Consider the following 5,184-nt stretch of genomic DNA (forward strand, 5'->3'; position numbering starts at 1 on the left):
TCTTTCCCTCTTCCTATTCCGTCCCCGGAACTGTCCCAAGCATGAGCATACCTCTGCAAGCGGTTCCAGCGGCTACCTTTCCACCTCCCCTCGCTTGCTCTTCCTTCTCTCTTTCTTCCGCCACGCCCCTACCCACCCCTCCGAACGCCCTCGCCTTGGAACCACCCACCGTGGCCAGCAACATCAGGACACAGATCTTGGCAGAAATTTAGAACGTTGGCACCAGAGGCAGATCCAGTCCCAACCCCAGTACCTCCCTATTCAGAACTGATATTCCCATAAATCATCCACTGAGACCTCTCCTCGAAGCTTCCCTCAATTCTATTCTTCAAGCCGTCTCCCCCAGGACCCTACAATCTTACCTAACAGCTTGGAAGTGCTTTAAAGCATATTTTACACTGCCGCAGCAGCGCTTGCTTCCGCAGAAGGCATTTTCTCTTTCCAGATGCCGTAGCAGTTCCCACTCCCACAGGCGTTTTCTTTTCAGATGCCGCAGCAGCGCTCGCTTCCGCAGAAGCCATGTTTCTTTTCAGATGCCGTAGCAGTTCCCACTCCCACAGGAGTTTTTATTTTTCAGATGCCGCAGCAGCGCCCGCTTCCGCAGAAGCCTCTAGTTCTCTCTTGTAAGCCTCAGCAGTGCCGCTACTACAAGCGATGTCCAGCACCCCACCAATTTTAAGTTTTGCAAATTTTGGGGGGTTATCAATGCTCCCCTCTGGCTGCTGTCCCGTACTAATTGCATCTTTGGGGGAGCGCTTCGGGTCCGGGTGTAAGTGTGAACTCGTGAAACAACAATTACAGTACTAATAACATCAAACATGGTTTATGTCAAGTCAAGTCACCTTTATTTATATAGCGCTTTTAGCATTACAGATTGTCAAAACAACTTTACAGTATTAAATAGGAAAATAGTGTGTCAATAATGCAAAATGTCAATAGTAAACACAAAATTTTCAGCTCAGTTCAGTTTAAATAGTATCTGTGCAATCAAGTCGACGATATCGCTGGAAATTAAGTGTCCCCAACTATGCAAGCCAGAGGCAACAGCGGCAAGGAACCAAAACTCCATTGGTGACAGAATGAAGAAAAAACCTTGGGAGAAACCAGGCTCAGTCAGGGGGCCAGTTCTCCTCTGGCCAGACGAAACCAGCAGTTCATTTCCAGGCTGCAGCAAAGTCACATTGCAGAGGACTCATCTGGTTCCTGTGGTCTTGTCCCAGTGGCCAAGATCTTCACTGGGGATCTGTCTCTGGGGCTCATCTAGTTGTCCTGGTTTCTGCTGACATTCAGGGCTGTAGAGGTCATCTGTAGGTGCTGATCCACCATCTGGGCTGGATACGTACGCGATCCGGGTGACTTCAGTGACCATCTGATCTGGATACAGACTGGATCTGGTGGCTACAGTGACCTCGGAATGAGAAAGAATCAGACTAATATTATCGTAGATGCCATTCTTCTAACGATGTAGCAAGTACATGTCTACTACTTCTTTTGAGAGAAGTATTATTTTTCCTATTTGTACCCAAAATAGGATGGATTGGCCAATATTGAGTGCTCTAAACACATTTAATGTCTGTTTCATTCATACTGGAAGCCAGAGGGCACCCTCGTGCAGAAACTCCACATATACATCACAGAAATAATAGAACTGCTGATGCTCCAGGAAATTCGTAATATGGACAAAGGCCATATTTTGAATGATTAAACATAAAGACAATAAACACTTGACTGTGACAATATATAGTTTCTGTGTTCTTCAAGCCATCTCTGGTATTTCCTCATTGTTTAAGCTGGTAGTGCATCCTGATGGCCGCATTGAGCTTGTCAGGATGCGCTACCCCTCTATTAAATCAGCTTTATTAAGGTGCAGGCTACGAATGCAGCTGTGGCATGCAGTAGGCAGAGTCTGGTTCCTCACTAAAGCTAAGCAGGCCAGAGCCTGGTCAGTACACTTTGTGCGAGACCATTTGTGAAAATGTAAATTTGCAGCTGCAGCTAGATTCCTGACCTTAAGTATCCGATTCTGGAATCGGAATCGATTTTCGATTCCCAACCCTACACACTCGCTGTATCTTCTTAATAAATTATAGTTTAATAAATTAAAGTGATGTTATTCATTGATTTATGCATCCAAATCTAAGGTTGAGCACAGTGATTTTAATTTTTTGTGAGTAGTTAATAAATAAAAACAAACATTTCTGGCTCATGTATTCTTCACCCAGGTGTTGTGGCTGTCTTTGGCAATATTATTCCAGCTGGATTACATGCTGGTCACTTACTGTAAACATGTTTATTTTCTCACAAATGCTCAGATGCCAGAAATGGCTCTTCAGAACATCCATTCTGCTGCTTCTGCAGGCTGTGCTGACTTTCCTTTCTTAAGAGACTTACATAACAGCTTCCTTCAGTCCACCTCCATTGGTAGAGTGGACACTATGCAGTAAATCCCACACCCACCCACGGCAGCTCTTTGAATACCCAGCATACATTGAGGCTAGAGTGCTCTACAACCCTATTCTGGTTGAAGCCCTCACGGGTAAAAGTTTTTCATGATGAAACACAATACAAAGACAAGAGTGCTAATTGTAAATAGCAGCAGCCTTTTATTTTTAGTAGCAGGAAAGACAGTGATGTGTTTGCTCAGTGTATCATTGTGTTTCTCTGTGTAACACTTTCTGTGAGCAAACTGATGGGCAGAATTAATTGGAGAACAGAAGTGTTTTGATCAGTTCAGTGAAGCGTTGGGCACACCTTGAAACTTTATGTGCTGAATCATTTTGCCAGTGTGGTGTGGCATTATGATTAACAAAAAAACAAAATTGACCGGATTTACTTTCTTAAAAGGAACAGACCTAGTCCTCCCCAAAATGAAAATTGTCATAATTTACTCTCCCTCAAAGCTGTATGACTTGCTTTCACCCACACAAATAACTTAAAGGGATAGTTCACCCAAAAATGAAAATTATCCCATGATTTACTCACCCTCGAGCCATCCTAGGTGTATATGACTTTCTTCTTTCAGACAAATACAATCAGAGTTATATAAAAAAATGTCCTAGCTCTTCCAAGCTTTATAATGGCAATGAATGGTGGTCCAGATTTGAAGCAAAATAAAGTTCATCCATCCATCATAAAAAGTATTCCATATGGCTCCGGGGGTTAATAAAGTCCTCCTGAAATGAAGCGATGCATTTGTGTAAGCAAAATATCCATATTTAAAACATTATAAACCGTAATCTCTAGCTTCCGCTAAATGTTGTACGCACGTTCACAAGAGAGTCTTGTTCCAGCGTAGTGTGTGCTCTGGGATGGCCCCACACCTAGGATGGCTTGAGGGTGATTAAATAATGGGTTAATTAAAATTTTTGGGTGAACTATCCCTTTAATGAATATTTGGTTGGGTGAATACTTTAATACTAAAATTACAGTGAACGCCATTGCTCTCCTGTGTGACATTCAGTGCTTCACACTCCCATCTAGTAGGTGGCAGAAATGTTTACCTACTTCTTTTTCTACACCAAAAAAAAAAAATTTTTTAAAAATGTCTATTGGGGAAAACACATTTTAAAAATGGCGGATGGTCAGACAGCGAGAAACTGTGGGAAAGGTGAATGACCCAAGTTGTCAAAAACAGGAGTGAACTTTATTAAACACTTTAAAGAGGCTCATAACCAGTTTAATGTGGGTTGCCCTGTCAGGTATGTCAGAAAGGACTTTCAGTGAGCATGCTGTTTAATGTGCTTGAGAGGTGTTTTTCCTTAGCTCATAAATTAAATATTATTATTGCGAAGTGAAAGGAATGAATAGCCTCTCTTTGTGCGGACACAAAGACATTTTAGCAAAGTTTTTCGTAGTCGAGTTCGTGGTCACCAGGATCAATGGCACGGATAAAATTTAATTATTATAAGAATAATCCAGGCCTGTCCCTGCTCTCTTGGCAGCATAGCAGGCTCATAATTGTATGGCTGTGGTCCGTTATACGAGTATGAATAAACATTTACAATTTCCTCAGCGTCTGAACTGTCATCCTATTGCTTTCCTATTGTTTAAATTGATCGCACTCCCTCTAGGGGTGGTAATCTTTAGGCATTTCACGATCCGATCCGATTCCGATTCTGGGAGTCACGATCCTCTGTAAGTCAGTACTGCCATCTTAAAAATAGGGATATGAATCTTCACTGGTTTCACGATTCAATTCAATTACGATTATCATGTCAACGATTCGATTCAACTCAATATCACAATGCGTCACATTCTCAATATTCAATATTACTGCACGTGGCTACATTTTCATATACATTTTATATCAAATTTATTTTGTGCAAATTTTACTTAATTTTTAAAAATTAAATTATATAAGCAGGCTACTTTTTAAAATAATTACTTATTTTAAAAATAAGTGTTCTTTAAGTAGGCTAAGTATCCGAAAGTTTACAGACAATCATAGTTATGGGCTTTTCTTTTTTCCTCAGCATTATTGCTCTTTGATTATTACTGATGAGATCACAGACAGTGGCAGCTTTAACAGGCTGCATTCACACCGATTCACACTAATGCACATTTCTATTTCGATATATCAGATGTTTTGTCCTGTTCTGAAAACATAACTGACTGTTTACATCAATTTCGTATAAAAGTACTCGGAGATGCAAGCTCATTTAACTACAGCCGCGATCGCTTCAGGACATCAAACACAAAGCACACGAGAAAGTCTGTCAGTACGTGAGTTTCGTGCATCTTATACGTATTGCATTCCAAACGGTATAAATTAAAGCATATCTAAAGTAAAATACTGAAATAACGGCAGGTGGAAGCACACACTGTCAAGCAATGCGCACATGTCTCACAGCGCATATGCTGTGCAATGAAGCCCGCTGCAATTGTCTCTAGCGCACACACATATGCGGGGAAGAAACATGCTCCGAATCGATTCTGAAATGTTCAGAATCGATTCAGAATCATTGAAGAGAGAATCGCGATGCATCGTAGAATCGATTTTTTTCTCCCACCCCTAACTCCCTCTCGTTACATCACTTCCGGTTTTGGCGATTTTTCAGATGCGGAAGTAAAATTTTCTCACAAAAATTATTCCAGAAGCCTCAAGTAGCGTATTTATAAGTATATTTTAAAGGGGTCATATGATGCGATTTCAATTTTTCCTTTCTCTTTGGAGTGTTACAAGCT

The 5,184-nt window shown here is 41.2% G+C and overlaps 1 protein-coding gene across 1 annotated transcript in view; it reads left to right on the top strand.

The window, feature by feature from the left end:
• lhfpl7 (LHFPL tetraspan subfamily member 7) overlaps positions 1-5,184 on the top strand; it is a 168,201-nt gene that overhangs the window by 46,941 nt on the left and 116,076 nt on the right. The gene's annotated exons all lie outside the window — the stretch shown is intronic.

The sequence above is a fragment of the Sinocyclocheilus anshuiensis genome, unplaced genomic scaffold (genome assembly GCF_001515605.1).
Source record: "Sinocyclocheilus anshuiensis isolate Anshui unplaced genomic scaffold, SAMN03320099.WGS_v1.1 scaffold2239, whole genome shotgun sequence".
Classification (NCBI taxonomy): domain Eukaryota; kingdom Metazoa; phylum Chordata; class Actinopteri; order Cypriniformes; family Cyprinidae; genus Sinocyclocheilus; species Sinocyclocheilus anshuiensis.